Raw genomic sequence first — 18,728 nt, 5'->3', positions numbered from 1 at the left:
AACATATGCATAATGCTAAACAAAATGTAAAATATAGTAATTCACAGAGCGAGATTCTGCCACTCACCTGAAGGGTAAATGAATTTCACAATTCTTCCACCTTGCTACATTTCTAGACCTCTCAGTGAAGGCTTAATGACAGATCTCCATTGTGTGGTTAACGTTTGTTAATGAGGTTATCGCGGTTTAGTTCCTTTACAATAAAAATTCAAAGATATTTTTTTTCATATTTTCACTTACTGATTGAAAACAGTGAATTCAGTTAGAATCCATTCTGTAATCCTACTCCACCTTTTACGCGTAAAAAACAATTCAATCAAGTAGTAGCATATTTTGGCTAATTGTGTTTACTGTAATATATAGACTGAAGTTGTCGGAGGTACGCGCATCAAGCAACTGGTGAAACCTATGTATCATGGTTGATAATATTTACAACAGGTTAACATGTGTTTTAATGTGCACTTGTCTGTATACACCCCCAAATGAGTTTGTTAATACTATTTTTCGAAATATTTTTTAACTGACAAGAGTATAGTCAAGCCAAAAACGCCCCTCACGTCTTAAAACACCAATCAGAAAAAAGTTTGTACCTAAAATAGAAAAGAGATACATTGTCTATCAGCTTTGAAAAGATACGTATCATTTTTTTGTGTAATCCAGCATTCTAATTATATCAAAAACATAGGAAGACGATCCGTTTGTTAAAGCAAATATTTCGGAGGAGGTCGGGATTCTCTCATAAGTACATATGTTTGATTTATCAGAGTTAAGTAAATGTTTTATAATGTGTACATATTTTGAATAGTTTTATTAAAACAAAATCGAATCCTGAGTTGCATATATTACTTTATATGATGTTTGAGGAACACTATTACATTTCTCTCAGAAAACAAATAAAAACACGAATATCAAAATGGTGGAAAAATGTCTTTGATCATAAAATTGTATGAACCGTCTAGAACAACATTATTGGAAATTAAATCTATTAGAGAGGTTGAGATTTCAAACGTGTACGGGTACGTGTACGTGAACTAGGGGAATCACGTAAATTGTTCGCGCATTACGTCATCAATTTTTGTGATGACATGGTTTCTACACGTTCTCTAAACTTGTAGAGTGTCGTCTACATGAAAGTACAAACGTATAGCTTTTTACAACAATGAAATCTTATTGATGAGTGAATGTATTCTTGTGATACATTATATAGAATTTTAAACTTCATTTGCATGAATATTGAAATGAAATTTGTCATTTATTTGGAATTACCTAAATAAATTCATGTCACAAAACTGCGTCGATTTACGTACATGTTTATATTCTACAAATTAAAAAACCGCAACTGATAAATTTCAAAAACGTGAACGTGTAGTTTTAACACACGTACGCGTATCCGTACACGTTTTAAATCTCAACCTCTCTATTACAGTAAAAAAACCGCAGCTAAATATGATATGGTGGCATTTGTATTGAATTACAATATATACAAAAACTGATTTAAAACAATGTGCCTGTAAAAATGTTGTCATATGTTAACTGTTTTGGGCTAATTTTTGCCAAGCTGCTTTCCTACTGCATCTCAAATACTACATATAATTTATCGTTTTACTAGTTGTATTATGATTATAGTTAAATGTTTTGAGACGTATGAGATTGCATTAAGGAAACCATCTTTTAATAATTGGTAAAACAAAACCCCTAACTGATGGGTTTAAAATGATTAGAACTATTTAATTATTTTACCTCGTATGTTGTTGCATGCATGTATTTGTTTTTTTTTTGGTTTTTTTTCAAAGGAAACCTTGCATATCTACTTATGGTATTTCATTGAAATATTAAGATCTCATTTTTGTTCATGTCAGGTATGGAACGCCATATTCATATTCGAACACCCTATTGTCACTATATATAGCAACAGATCGATAATGTAGAGTAGTATCGGTTGCAAAGTAAACGGTTTTTCTTCTATTGAAGCTGTATACCTTCTGTTTGTTTCTCTAAACAAGAACATTAAAACATCGGTTTTCGGGGGAATAACAATTGGTTTATAATTTGATAGTTAATCTTTCCGTACATATTACGTTGTAAAACTATTTAAGATACAAGGCCTGGGTTAACAAGTTAAGGATTGTACGAAGTAAAAGAAAAAGTCATTCACTACCCTAAACTTACCGATACATCATTTATGAAGATGCTCTCTATTTTTTTAGAGCATGCGCCACGACTGTTTTGCAATCTCTATCATTTGTGTTTGTCTAAATACAATTTTATTGCATGCGATGATTTGCAATTCATATTTTTTTAAATTTCCAGTCTACATTTTTAAGATTTAAATGGTTGTAAATGTAATATCTTTTGACCGTTATGTGACTTTTCTCCATAAATTTATCAAGATCGATATACTGGGGTTTAAAAGTCTGTAGCATTGCACTACGGTTAAGTTGACTAATTCTGACCTAATGATTTATCATACTTTTAAAGTTCAAAAGATTTATTACTTGTTAAGTTATCATCAACCCATGATAAGCCTTTAAATTCAAAATTTAGATAAAAATAATGCACTTTTGGTATTCAAGTTTATATGATTAAGGGCAAATCATAAGCGCCATAGTTTTGTCACTTTAAGGTAAATCTCTTGTACCATTCATACATATACGTTTATGAACAATTCTAAACGTAACAGTGTTTGAAGAAGACCGTGGTTATATAATTTTGCTGAGATAAAGAAAAAATATACTCTGATACAAAAATTACCAAAGTAAAAATTACAACTTGAGATTCGTATATTAAAATGGTGATTTCTTTTCATGCGACACTTTTAATAATGTAAGTAACGTGCACTAGCACGATATTGCATAAAACAATAGTAAATGATAAAGAGGTTTCGGTTCACAGTATGTAATGTCATTCAATTTTATTATACTTTCAAATTAAATACTGAAATCTGATTGGTTTCGACGCAATTTAGTATTCATTCTATTACCCTCAGCGTAAGCAACATATTTGACAAAGATAACATAACGCATTGTTACATAAATTATGCGCGTACGGTTCTATAATGCCTATTTGGGAGGGAAACATTTGAAATCGACCCCTCTTGAAAACCACAGTCATCCTTCGCTTTGGGTCTGTTAACAATGGTTTTTAGTGGGGTTAATTTATACTGTTATCCTCTCAATCAGGCTCTATTTATATAATGAAGTCGGAGTTGGGTTTTAATGTGTAAAAACTGCTAAAGCAACACTTCTTATTTTGACCATGTATGATATTCACCAACTCAAAATATTTGCGAAGTTTCATTAAAAATCTATAATCTGGTTCTCTTAAGGGGCCATCTCAAAATGCAGGTACATTTACTGTAACAATATATTATAAATAAATAAATTTATTTTCACCTATTCGAAGCAATGTGCAATATATTACAATATACCTTTTCTTTAATTTTAAAATGAATTTTGTATTTTCACTTTTTACTATATGTAAGACACTCAGAATTCTTCAGTCAGGTTAAATAGGACGTCAATTCAAAATATAAAAATGCACCAAATTTGGCTATTCATACTAAAAAATGCACAGGCATATTTGTACAATGCACCATCAAAACAAGTTAGAGATATATACAACATCTAAAATAGCATACATCTGTGTGTTAAATTTCCAAAGCCTACACTTTTTAATTCTTCATGTAAATTGTCAATTTGTCAATTTACACAATGTCTCAATTTTTACAACGTTTTGCGACAATAATTTGTTATATATATTTGGTATATTATAACAGGCATTGTTCACCTGTTTTACAACGGAAAAAATGGCTATAACATAAACTTGTGTTCAGTTATATGTATTGTATCGAACTATTTCCTTACAATATATAAAGACAGGGTATTTTCATGAGCAAACGTATGTACAATGCAAACTGACGTCGGCCACCTTTCCATTTAGCATTTCTTTAGTTTGTACTAAAGTTAATAATATTTTTTTAGACCAGAACAGACCGTCAGGTGACGATGTTTCACTACACCACGTGGTCGGATCACGGAGTTGCCGATCCCTTAAGTCTGGTCGTGTTCCATCGTCACGTGATCAGAGCCACTGCTAATTCAGCTGGAAAGTACCCAGTAGTACACTGCAGGTACACGGTTGACGCATTCAAATGAGATACTTTACACCTTTTTGAGTACTTTAAATAAAAGTAAACAATTCGGTATAAAACTACAACAGTTTTAAGCACCTTTGAATTCAGGGCAATAAATGAAACTTGGCATAAATTTATGTACCAACAATGTGTGAAAATATTTATTATCTCATTGATATAAAACATACGAGGTAGACCCAATTTTATGTAATTTGTTACAGGAATAATTCTGATTTAAGAAAACAACTTTCAATGAAAGTTACCAACAATAAAATGTTATTATGAGCATTTTAATTTTTATTCATCGTTTGATTTGGTTGTAGTGCAGGAGTTGGTAGAACTGGAACGTATATTGCTTTAGACGCCCTCTACCGGGAAGGGGAGAAAAGTGGTAAAATTAACGTCCCGATGTACGTCAGAACAATGAGGAAGGACCGGATGAACATGATACAGGGAGATGTAGGATCATTCATAGCTACAACTAATTCAAAAAGTCAAAAGAAAACTTTTCAAATTTTGATAAATTTTATAAAAGAAATGTTTTTAAAAAAAACAGAATATATGATCTGTATTTAAAAAAAAAATCAACGTTTATTTGTCTGGATCATGAATAATTATACTCGAAAAATAACTAATCAACAAATCTAAGTTTTATCTTTAATCAAGATATTCTTTTTAAGGTGCTTTTGAACCTGTTGCATATTAATAGAGAAAGGTTTATTTTAAAGAAATCAGTTATGAATAAATGATTCAGTTTCAATGTATGGTACAATAAAGTATATATTTACTGCAAATTATGCTCTGAAATAAATTAATACACATATAACTAAGCTATGAAGCAAACAAATAGTTAAAAGTTGGGTATAATTCCTTCCTCCTCGTCTTCTACTGAATAGCCGTATTAAAACAAAGTGTTAAGAGCAGTTTTAATGTGTTTATTTTGCTCTATTAGCGGAAGAAACGATGATTTGTTATAGAACATTTCCTTATAAATAATGTCCTTATTGACAATACATTGATCATTTGATTTCAAAATTTATAAAATACTTCCTATTGTTAACAGTACAAATACGCATTGTGTAAGAGGTATGTTGTTTAGGCGGTATTTATTGGGTGATAAAACAGACATAATAAATCCTATCTGAAATCAAGGAAGTCACTTTTGCCTTTATGAAGAAAAACCCAAATTATTTATCATCAAAAGCTTCCTTTCGCATTTGTCTATTTGATAATTATATTATTTCCTCCGGTGATATCCGATATTGAATCGCTTTAAAATCAGTTTTTCATATGACAAATGTATATCGTACAGCGAATGACAAAGTGTTAGTCGCCATCTTATACATGATGTCATTTGTTGCTAGATCAAATGAGTAAAATACCATTTTTATCAATTTGATTTATAGTCCTTTTATTTATTTAAATGTTAATTTATAATATGTAATTATATTGATTTTTTCATTTACAATTTAACGAACAACTTATATTTATCAAACCAAAACATACTTTAAGGACCAGTACAAATTGCTTTACCTCGCACTGAAGGACGCTTTTTACGGCCAGAAAAAATGTGTGGAATCAGAGAAGTTTTTAGGAGAATACCAAGAACAGACTTGTTATACAAATTGTGGAGACATTTCACAGAAGAAATCCCTGTCTTCTGAACTTGAGGTTAATCTAAATTGTGATTTATATTGACAACAAATAATCCTTCACAAAATATTTATAATTGAATAAATAATTCATATTTGAAACATATAACATAGGAGTTACTGTCCTTGAGAAAGGAGTATACACAACAAGATTACATGTCTGGTCGGGCTCAGATATCAGCTAACTACACAGAAAGCGTACTTCCTGGTAACATGATATTTATATCTATACTTTCATAAACGTTGTATTTATGTCATTGAAGATTGTATGCTTAAAGATGCGCTATATCTGATACACTACATCGTGTTTATCACATTAAAATAATAATTCGCATAACAATAGATTCAAGTCTACTTAATACTACAATTTATCCTTTTTTCATTGCAGTTGAGGAGTTTATGTGTCATCTGTACTATATGAAGGGCTATAACACCTACTACAACGCTGTGCTTATTCAGGTTAAATATAGCACATAAATACATTTACTGTACAGACCTTCCCCTTTGTTTGTGTGTAAGAGTATTTTTGTTAACAGCAGTCACATAAAGACCATATACATTCTATAAACACTCAGTAGAAAATATACCTGTCTTTAAACATTATTTTAAAGCTATTAAGGCGTAAGTTTTGTACGCAGGACAGTTAAGGCAACATTTTGCTTTAAAACAACAGTAAAAGGAGGTCGTTTTGCTTTTGTCTATTCATTTCTGCATAATTAATAGTTCTAAACTATTTTGGGTGTTATTGTAAAGATATGGGTCTCCTTTACTTGACCATGTCTAAATTTGTCGGTCACGTGACTTTTCAGGGTCACGTGGGCGTCTTTTAGACAAAAATCGTCAATGCTAAAATGAGACAAAAAGTTCAAGGGCAAGGCAAAGAAATTTAAGAGTAAGTAATATGGCAACATATTCAAAATTATCCATAAATCATAGAAATCAATGCTCATTCAGTTGTAAAGTTTACTAGTTATGTAAATTTCTTTAAAAACTGGCTACTTGTTCCTAAAATAGTGCATTTTTGTATATTTTCATTACAATTACAAAGTAAACCTTCATCTCTCAACAAATGAGCATCAGTTTTTATAAAGAACTCGTAAAAGGGAAGAAAATCATACCAAGTTTAATAATATCTATAGCCGTCTTGCACTTGAACTTTTGCATTTAATTTCTCAATCTAGAATTCCTCTCAAATCAATACACATTTCAAACGCACAAGTGATCCCAAAAGGGGAGGTAACTCTTTGAGCGATAACTCTTTTGATATAGGTGCGATGTCATTTTATCACATAATCCGAATTAATTTTAAGATATGTTTTAACAGTACATTATGTAAATGGTTATTTAAACATAGTGCTTCTGTTTTATTTATTTTAAAAGAGACAAGATGGTTACGATGAATCGTCCGCATTACCTCTGTTGTATCATGGATGTAAACAACAAACCGTTGTGTATCAGTTCTCTTGGTTAACCGCATTCGCGGAGTTATTAGTTTCTTAATATTTTTTTTAGTAATGGGAGAAAAATATATAAGAGCTAATTGTACACAACTATTTGAGGGATTAGATGTCAACAGAGACAAATGAAGCCCCTGATATTAATAAACTAACTAACCTTGTTAAATTGTTCTCATAATATATATTAAAAAATAAGATATGGAGTATTTTTTTCATTATTTATGTGCAGCCTTTGCCCAATGACTGCATATTCTATAGCACTGCTTGGGTCTGTTAATATTATTCTGGGGAGGGGGTTCAAAGGGGTAACTTTATTCTGTTTGCCAGGGGCCAGGTACCATTGTGTTTTACTATGTAAATTGTGAATCAAATTAGAATTTGCCACGGGGACTATACATGTAGATCCGCCCATGTATGAGCCTTTTCCCATCCCCCATAAGCAATCAACAGTATTCACCTTTGTATTACACACGTTACACTTGTAATTTAAACACTCATTAAAATTGACTTTTATTTTTATTCAACAAATGCAGAATGATTAAAATTAAGGAGAGGGGGAGGGTTAGCATATCTATTCATTCACAAATTAAATTCTAAACGCTCATTTCTCATTACCGAGAAAGGAAAGAGAGTGTGTAAATCCTGCAACAAGGCGATCAAAAGCCATTTTTGGTTCGTTCACATCAATATATTGAATTTAAATAAGTCTGAATTCTCCTATGTGAGAGACTCTCTCTCCCGCCCATTTACATACCATCCCCTTTCCACTTCTCAAACACAATTTTATATATTTTAGAAACAATTATATTTGGTTCATTTGTTTTATTAATTCAAGAAGATAAAGGGACTTTCTGAAAAAAAAATTATGTGACAACATTTAAACCTGACATATGCATGCAAACTCAAAATTGCAATTTCTTTTTATGATGTCAATGTGTTTATTGTAAGACTTCTTAGTTCTGGTCCTCTTCTCTCTTCAAAAGCACAGTCTTCCTGTTTCTAAAGTTCAGGTTTTTCTTTCCATCATTTCATCTTGTATATGACACCAGGATAAGGGTGCGGGTAAATGATCACCAATAAGAACATCATTTATGTAAATCTCAAGACAAAGCAGGTACCAGCTAAAATGAAAATTATATATAATTCAGTAAGTTTAACTTGTTATCAAAATGGCTGAAAGACTGAAATGGAGGATTTTCTACAATTTGATAGTCAATGGAATTTATTTATCTTAATAAACATTTCATTATGTTTAGATATGCATTTAATTTTGCACAAATTCATATACAGCTTTTCAGTTTGATCGATTTGAAATTATTCGCATCCTCACCCCTGATTTGTGCATGATATTAGTTTAATTGCACCCCTTTATTTTACCCGGCCTGACCTTAAAAATGCACCTCTCTCTCTCTCTCTCTCTCTCTCTCTCTCTCTCTCTCTCTCTCTCTCTCTCTCTCTCTCTCTCTCTCTCTCTCTCTCTCTCTCACACACACACACACACACACACACACACACACACACACACACACACACACACACACACACACAACTGATTTGATTGATTGATATTATATAATGCTGGTGCAGTCAGTGTGAATTAAAACATACCATGTATTGTTGATTTGTTGATGAGCAATATTCAAAATTGTAGATTTATAAATAACATAGGTTTATATCAATCATTTTAAAACATTAAATGAAACCATTCGTACTTGAAAATACTTTTTCTAATTGAATTGTCTCATAGAATAATCAGATTGGTCATTATTTCAATGATAAATTATTGAACTTATACATGTATGTTATTTACTTACATTTTCTTCCAGCTTTTTTTTTTTAAATCAGAGTGACACTTTTCAAATTACTCTGCAAATAACAAAATATAATTATGAGAAGTCATACAATTTAATTGACATGCATATAAGGACATGTCAACAGTATTTTGACCATTTTTGTGAAAGGTCTACATATATTATGCATGGATGGGTAAAATGACCAACACTTCAAATTTTATTTGAAAGTTACATATGCACATTCTACACAAACAATACCATATATGACCATGAATGTAGATTCCTCATTTACAGAAAATCAGATGGAGACATGCAGTCGTTTGTTTATTATTATTTGGGGTTTTTTATCACCAATTGTACAGCATCATAAGTATAAACCCAGGTGACAAGATTTCAAACAGTGTTATGGTAGTAATATACTGATTTCTAAAAACAAACTTTATAGTAATAATAAAGAACTAATGTGCATAAACATCTTAATATATCAACGGGATGAATGTGTAAACAATATAAATGAACTGTCATGGAAGAATTTTGAACACAGTAGAAAGGTGTTATTGATCAGCAGAAAATGAAATCAGCATCTTTTAGCCTGCACTGTACTGATTTTTAGAAAATCAACTCAGCTGTTTTCACACAGTCTAGTCTTTGTATTGTTTACTTACAAATTGAAATAAAAACAAACAGCCGTGTAAAGCTAAATATTGTCAGTACAAGTACTATGAACTGATTCGTGTCGATTGGTGAAAATGATCAACAATTTAACGGACTGGCAATAAAGCTACATGTACAATGTACATTGTATAGGCCTAAATGTAAACAATGCAGTCTCTCCTCATGTTTTGAACGAAACAACACATTAAGTCGATCAGAAATGCATCAAAAGTATAAAATCACAATAAAATAGTTATTGAGCTATCTAGTATATTACAAATACACTGTATATCTAATCTACATACCTGATAAATCATCAAAAGATCGCCATCATCGGGAATACCAGCTACACGTGTTTACATCGTCTGACGAGCGCTTTTGGGACGCAGATTCACACCCATACGACAGATGCGTTATGGAAATTCTTCGTATATTCTGATTGTTGTAAACTTATAAAAACACACATGAGTGTTTCGTAGTTATATTTTGCTTATGAAGTATTAAATCAGCCGTATTTTATGCTTAAACTAATGTTTTCGGTATATATTCTATACATGTATATGGTAAAACAGAGGCGGGGCGTATATTATGACGTCATAACTCATTATCCCTTCATTAGCATATCAAAACATTGTGTTGCCTTATCTGTCCTGCGTACCTAGATGAAAACCTGTATTCTTTTATGTATTATTTATCATTTATACAAAGGCAAAGGTAAGCTAAATTAAATACACGGTTTTTGCTTCACCTAATATGGTAAATATTTTGTAAAAGAAAAAATCAAAGGTCGATCAATGAGTTACATTTTGTATCGTGAACTGCTTAGGCCAAGACTCTCATTCAGACTTCATTGTAATATATTTGTGTGTTTTATACAGTCGTACCTGGAGAAGGACCCCCTGGTCAGTGCCCAGTATCCTCTACCTAACTTCTTTGTCACTTACACTGCATTATTCTATGTATATCTTCTTTAGTCGTATCTGGAGAAGGACTCCCTGATCAGCGCCCAGTATCCTCTTTCAGACAACACCGAGGACTTTCTCAGACTGATCAAGGACTTTGACGCACGTGTTGTCGTCTTCCTATGTCCACTCAAGGACATCGAATCGGTATGGACGAAATATTTCATCAATATATTTATCTGACTGTCTGTCTGGTTGTGATGTCTTTCTCTTTCTAATAATGTACTCTATGTGTATTCTTATTTCCAATTTTTTGACAGACATCCAAATGGTTTCCACTAGACAATCAACACAAATTCGACGGGATCTTCTACGTCAAAAATATGTCATCAAAAAGGAGCAATAACGTCAAAATGACCAGACTCAACATACAACCAACGGTTTCATTTTCCTTTATTTCAATTCAAATAAAATTCAAACCAACACATTACGCCGTAATGCTTAGTAACTATTTTTAGTGCAGTTATTGAGTTATGGATCTTTGCATTCTTAGCTGCAAAAATGCAATGCCTTTTGTTAAAACTGTAAAAGAATATTTTATTTAACACTTCACCTATCTAATCAGAGGATGGTTCAACTCTTGTCAAAACAGACCTACTTGACCCATCAACGGCAATTAGGATGTTCCAGACGTCTAAATGAATTCACAATTTTTTTTTACTCAGTATTTATTTTTGAAAATACATTTGGATTCAAACCCATCAAGTATTTTACATAAAAACAGTAATAATTATAAAAAATAGAAATTTAAACTTTAATAAGATTTTTGAAACAAATAACACTTCTATTTATTCTCAATTGTACATTTCTGATTTTAAGGGATTCAATGAAATGGATATCACTCTTCTGGAATGCCCGACTTGGAGTGAGAGATTGAAAAAGGGGGACAAAAGAGTACTTTTGGATGTAGTTAAGGCAGTAAAGACTGAAAAGTCTGACCAAAAGGGCCGAGTGCTCGTTCTGTCAAGGTAACGTAAACAATATCAAACCAGTCTTCATTCTTTCTTTCTGTATCTACCTGTATTCAGTGAATACCCATTGTTTTCAAGAAATGATTAATAATAAGTACACTTTTGTATCATGCAAAATAATTGATAAATATAACAACAAGTTTAAAATAATAATTGTTACAAAGACACGCGTATCAGTTTGATTTCTAATAAATAAGGATTTTTTTAAAATTTTATCCTTCCGCTATAAAATAAAATTTCCTTCAACATTTTTTTTCAATCATTAACTCTAAAATAACAGTCATTCACAGCGATGCAAGATGTTTTTTATATTGTGAAAGTAGTGAAATTGTTTATATTTTTGCAAAAAGTGCAAAGTTTCACATTTAAGAAAAATATATGTCCATTTCGTTGGCACAGTTTGGCTATAAAAGGGACAAAGAGATCCACTGCACTAATAATGGATTGTTTTTCTTTAATATTTGATCTTGTAAAGACTCTGACTATGAAAATAACACTGTATCAGGAATATTGTAAAACGTTTAGTGACTTATTTTGTAAGATGATATAGAACTGCAATTGAAACGGCATTTACAATCAAAAAATGACTCAAACTATCTATTTCAAAAAATTATAATTAGAGAAACAAATGTATCCGAAACTTAAAAAGTGTACAGAATACATTTACATTTTTCATGTGAAAAAAATGTGGAAACTTATTCTTTTTTATACTTTATGCTTATAATGTGTTGCTAGAGACGGAGCTACACGTTGTGGACCATTCTTTGTTGTATACAACGTGTTGGAGCAGATCTCCGTGGACAGAGAGGTGGACATCTTTACAGCTGTACGTCAGATCCAGATACGTAGACCCGAGTGTGTCTCCACTGTGGTGTGTACAATGTGTCATGACAACTGTAAACTAAGGCCCATGGACCATGCCAAATATTAATTCATATTTGCAAGATTAACCCCTTACCGAAAATGATGTTGGAATTGTTCAGTCAACATGAGCTTATACATCCAGTGTTGTATTATTAACTGCACATTAAGTCTGTCGTTGAATGAATTGGATCGCAATAAGTTGATTTCGTTTGTTACCTAAACATCACTGATAAATTATTCATACCATTCTTTTGCTTCTTTAGGAGGAGTACCAACTTTGCCACGACGCCATAGCGGAATTTCTCCTCAACGACTGCGTTTATGGAAATTGTTAAGGAGACATTGTAAAACCCTACAACAAACACTGGAGAATTCCTACAGAGTATATGTGTAACTGTAACACTCTTGTTTGATTTCTGTTATTGTGGTTTTGTGCTGATATAACGATTGTTTTGAATTTGAATTTAAATTTGTATGAATATGATTGTTTTAAGAGTTAAATAGTTAACAGATTCTAACCGTTTTGGATTTTAACTGATATGTTCATTTAAGGAATTTATAAATGTTTTAATGGCAATTTTTTACTAGACAATATTTTTTTTGTTTTAAAACCAATTTGATTAAAAAAAAACATGTTTAAGAAATCAAAATTTTATTCTGATTATTTTGTTAAAGATTATTCTTTTTTCTCTTTACTAATATATTTTTTTCTTGTGGGTTTCCGATGTTATGACAATTATTCTACGTAGGCAAATCAATTCTAAGAATGTAAAAAAAAAAGTTTTAGGTCTTTATCGAAGCCCTCTTTGAATTTTAATTTGTTTAGTTTGCATTCAAATATAAGTTATTTTTTTAGGTTTATATCGTTTGTTATAAGTATAAATTATATTCAGGTTCCACTGTCTGGCATAATGACTTTAATGTGATTTTAATTGTATTGTTCAATTTCAATACTTTAGTGTCCATGTACTATTGAGATTTGTTTTTGTAGTGAATATAATTGGTTTCGGAAGCGTCATATTTCCTCTAATATACATGTACAATTTAAAGCACAATGTTGATTGTGTGGTGTTTATTGTTTTACTTTAACGTTCCTAAATTTAATCAGATTAGGCTTACAAAACTGTTATTATGCTAATATTTTAACTATCTAAAGTTTTAAATGTTATTTTTTACAATAAATTATGCTTATGATAAGTTTGGTGTTTTTCTTTTGATATTCTTTGATATAGTTTATTGTAGGCAATGATTATTTACCTACACGATGCGTTTTTAATCAATATTTGTTCTCATTGGAATATTAGATTTTTTAAGAAGTACAATACAAACACCTGGTAAACACTCTTTTCATTAGATAAATGGTCGACGATAATAACCTGTTTATGGAATGTACTAAGCAAATTACAGAAAATGAAAAATGAGCAAAACATGACTTACGGCGTTTTATTCTGCAAATAAAGTAGTTTGTCAGCTAAATATTTTATTAAAACATATATTCTTGATAGAATTTAAATTGAGCTTAAACCACCAGCTTAGAGTATTATTCAATGACATTTTATTTAATTATCTTTGAGATTAATTAGGTCATTTCTGAACAAACAGATATATGTTGCATATTTTCATGAACCTTTTTTTCTTTACGTCCCGTAAACAAATGAAAAGCGTGACTGTAAGATTAGGGAAAACAGCGTGTTTTTGAAAAATAAATTATGTCTGTGATAGGTTCTCCTGTTGTCTCGCTAAAGTTAATGTTGCATCAAATTATTCTGTTAAATAAGTACCTGTAAATGATCTACAGGCACTAAAAATATTCCATACATTTGTCAATATATAATTGATTGTTTAACGAGAAATAATTCACTCAATAAATTGATATGCATGTTTTAAACTATATACACGGTTAAAATGTTAATATTAGTCTGAAACTACATAGATTGCGTGATATTTAATATCTATTTAGTTTCTGTACCAGTAATTAAGCATAATATCAAATGACAAATGTGCTTGAAACATTAGGAACATTCCGAAGACGCATTTGTGTTTGACCATCTTATTTTCAAAAGGATATGACCTACATTACTACGAATTATAATCAAAAGAAACTGCTTTGTATGCCTTTTTCTTTAACATTGTATATCATATTTAACATTGTATATCATATATATTATTTTATGAATTGTTGAGGCACACATCGTTTACTGTTAGATACATCAAACAAAGAATGATTTTTCCTTGTTCAATATTTTGTCTAAAAAAGCCATACTTAAAAAAATATATTGAAATTTGATGTATTGTGAATATTTATGCAATACCTATCACTCTGTTCATGTTTTTATAAGACTATACAAAAACAAGATATGTCTTTGTCAATAGCTATTATATAATTCACAATATACTCAGTTTGTATTCATTTTACAACCAATCTAGGAGTAAGGGCAATGGGAAAGAACACAATAATTACAAAAACATGCATCTGATACTTGAAGGAGTTTTATTGGAATAATCAACATATAGCGTTATCGTTGATTTTGAAGTCTGATGAAATGTATTGAAAGATACACACATTCATGATTTTTCCTCTATACATCTATTTATTTTTGTTACTGTTGGTGTCATTCTATATCTGTATCAAATTGTTTTCTTTATTTTTGTCTTACTCTTTTCTTCTATTTATGACAATTGTCTATTTCTCGCGTGTTGTACCATTTGTCTCAAATATAAAGCGTTCCAAATTCTGTTAATCATATTTTTTTTAATTTGAAAACCCAGAACGGTAAACATGTTTCAAGAATTAGAAAAAATCAGACAGAAAAAAAACGGTCGTATGGTTCAATGTGGGTTGTCTTTCTTCGCATTGTCACAACTCGATCAATTACCGACTATTCATTTTAAAACTCAACGCAATTAAAAGTGACGTAAAATCATACATGTTGTCTGTATTTCCGTAACTCACAGACTCGATGAGAGGAAAGGTATAGCTCAGAAATCGACAGAACTTAGTAAATGGATGCATACAAATTATATTATTAAAGAAGGCAAAATGAAATATCTGACCGGTTTAAAAACGTAGGCTTTGCAATGTAAAATATGTATAAAATCAATATCCATTGGATAAAAAAAAACGACTGCAGTGATTTCAACAGGCCTGGAAAAAAGTTACACAAAAAAGTTATGCAGCATAGTGTTTTGGATAGAACGAGAAAATGACATTTCCTTCAATTTGATGCATATGCCTATTTATAAATGGAAGCCATTAAATATTAAAATACTTTTGATTATCGGCAAATGGTTTTGATATATAGAATGACCGGCATTATAGAGTAATACTATCGTTCACAGTCTTAGCTTTATTGTTAATGACTACTTGAACAACTGCTAAATTGTCGGAAAAAAAAGACATTTTTTTTTCATTAGAGAGATATGTGCCCCAATTACATAAGAAATGCGCGACAAGGGGAGACCACTTTGCAAGCAAAGTTGAGTGAGCGGATTAAAGTCTGTTATTCCTTCAAATGTACTTTTCTTCTATGTACCGTCTTTGCAATGAGTCGTCTCAAGTTTATCATCTGGTAATCTGCTTATCATATGTACCGATAGATAGTCAAACAAGCTGTGGTAAGAATAGTTTTAGATTGCTTAATGGGCACTCCAACTCTTTGACATAAGTTTTTTACGTCAAAGAGACATTTCTGAGATGACGGTGGGCCTATGAAAAAGAAATCATCAATAAGATGAGACATACCCGAGACCTTGTATTTATTCAACTGCAGGGATGTGCTTAATTTCTCAAATTACTGACATGCTGAACTAGCCCCCATAGATAAACATTTGTCGAAAAAAAATACTGATTGTTCCATACAAAACTCAAGAAGTGATAGTCTAGGGAGTCAGTTGTAATGTTTCTGTAACTATCTTCATTATCTAGCTTAGCCATTAGTGGCCCTATTCCAAATTCCTTAATTAACTGGATCACATTTTCAACAGATTTATACTGGACAAATGCCTTATCTCGAAGAATGTGTTTATTAACTGAGTTTTCGTCTGGAAATGATTGATCATGTATAATCCTAATTTTTTCCTTTAACATTTTTGGAACAAGCCCCAATGGAGAGCAGATAAATATATCAAAAGTTTAGAAATATAAAAACCAGAGATGCAATTGAAACCTAATTCTTTGTCTAACTTTTTTTTACCACCATGAGACTTTTTCTTACCGATGAATGGTTGTTCTAAACAGAGGTTGACTGAAATTCAGATAACCCAGGCCTAAATCCAAATTTGAAACCATTAACCAGAACTGTTACCAACCCTCTGTCATAACCTTGCTGTTCTCGAAGCAAAATTTCATGCTTTAATGTTGTTGGAACTGAAATTCTAGGAGATTGATTTGTTTTTGTCTGAGTTGTTGCAGTTGATTTTGAAATGCTGGCCATTGCATAGCTGGTATATATTTAAGTTTGAAATGCATAGTGAGTTTTTACATTTTTTACCATTGTTGTAGCTAAAGCAAAAATGTCGTGGTAATCTAGCACTATACCGGGTGCATTACTTGGGACAAAAGGAATGAGTGAGAGTAAACGCTTTGAACATGTACTCCGTGATGGGTACTTGTCAAGGAACCTTTTGTGACTGACGCAGCTTACGGAATTTCTCATCGTAATGTCTTTTTGACAAATCCTCTTGTTTGAAATTTGGCAGCATGTAATTTGAGATCAATAGATTGATCATTCCAGATTTTATTTTTGACACGGAAAGGAACAGTTGATCCAAGAAGTATGCCATCTGCAACTGTGAGTGGGATAGGATGAGGATAGTAAGTGTTAGCACCTATATCTGCGACTGACTCACCTGAAAATAGCTGTTGAAGGTTGTTGAGTGGATAAGCATTATTCAAATCAATATAAGTAATGCTATTAATTGAAACATGCAGTTGTGTATCAGCAAAGAGGCAGCTTGTAGACGACGTCGCTTGTTGTTGTTACTTGAGGATGGCTGCTGCCAACTAGTCGATGAGACGGTTTACTGGTACTGCTTACTGGTGGTGTGGTTGAATTCAAATATGTATTACTCTGGCTAACTGGTATTGACGTACTCTGATCTGCAATGGTCTGACTACTGGTAACGAAAGAAAGACGACAAGTAGAGCTCTTTGATGTTTTTGCTGGTGGAGTGGGTTTAGGAGCTGAGGATTTTCTTTTTTTTGGTGGCATTATGTTCTACAATAATTGCATAGATGATGTATTTGACAAGACAATAAACAACCCAGAATTTTTCTATCCTTAGTGTGCAAATAACCCAACTCTGTGTTTCATTATCTATTCTATGTTTAACCAGCCATTGTCAGTTATATCTAATACACAATTATAGGTCATACAAGATAGACAAAGGCAGATAATATTACTTCAATAATTATATTTGTCATACTTCCTGACCCCTCAAAACGTCTTGGAAGGCTAAATAGATAAACCTGTTGCCACACAAAGTAAGATCATAAAATCGAAATCAAGCATATATACAATATCATAACATACTTCCTGACATGTTCTAAGAAGTCTTGGAAGGTGAAAGGAAACAACTTTGTGCGTGTCCCACATTGTACACCTTGTAGAATCAATGATGGTCAGACAACATGAATCAGTTGACTCATGTAAATAACATACATGGCATAACTTGATATGCCTTAATTATACGCTTATTGTCAATGGGCCGTAAATATGCATGGCCATACATTAATTATTTGAGATAAACTAACGCAGTTGCAAACTAATATTAATACAGTGATACTTATCAAGGGGAATGCACAATAACAACATTCCTAATGCTTCTCCAATCATCCATATCATTCGGTGCAGGTCCTATGTTCGTAAACCATGTTAAGCATGTTAAGCAAATTCCGGTTAGAGATAATAAAATCAGACAGTCTTCTGCGTATGCGCAAGGAGACAGACGTGTGTTTTTACTGAGTCGAAAACCACCCCTGCCATGTAAAATGGAGACACAGATCAATATATAAACCTACTTTCTTATTTCACTGCATTAGTTTTGCACCTCGTGATAAAAGACAATTTAAGCGCAAGGTTTTAGCTTCTGGAAGTTCGATCCCGATGGAATTAAGAAGGGACAATAAACGAGAACTCAGAAGATTTGAAAAAAAAGATTGACAATACAACGACAAAAGTTTGTATATATAACATTTTATGGAATACAAAATTATATTTATTAATGTAAGCAATTAAATTCAAA

General features: G+C 31.7%; 1 long non-coding RNA gene and 1 pseudogene across 1 annotated transcript; one reads left to right on the top strand and one right to left on the bottom strand.

Moving 5' to 3' along the window:
• LOC128172969 (receptor-type tyrosine-protein phosphatase epsilon-like) overlaps nt 1-12,953 on the top strand; it is a 113,635-nt pseudogene extending 100,682 nt beyond the window's left edge.
• Nucleotides 8,044-10,172, bottom strand: LOC128173058 (uncharacterized). The gene is made up of 2 exons (XR_008242422.1): nt 9,994-10,172; nt 8,044-8,362 (listed from the first exon to the last, which is right to left on the bottom strand). It is a non-coding gene; the product is annotated as an uncharacterized LOC128173058 (long non-coding RNA).
• Nucleotides 12,954-18,728: the final 5,775 nt, after the last annotated feature.

Source organism: Crassostrea angulata, chromosome 2 (genome assembly GCF_025612915.1).
Source record: "Crassostrea angulata isolate pt1a10 chromosome 2, ASM2561291v2, whole genome shotgun sequence".
Classification (NCBI taxonomy): domain Eukaryota; kingdom Metazoa; phylum Mollusca; class Bivalvia; order Ostreida; family Ostreidae; genus Magallana; species Magallana angulata.
This window is presented reverse-complemented; position numbering and strand designations above follow the sequence as displayed.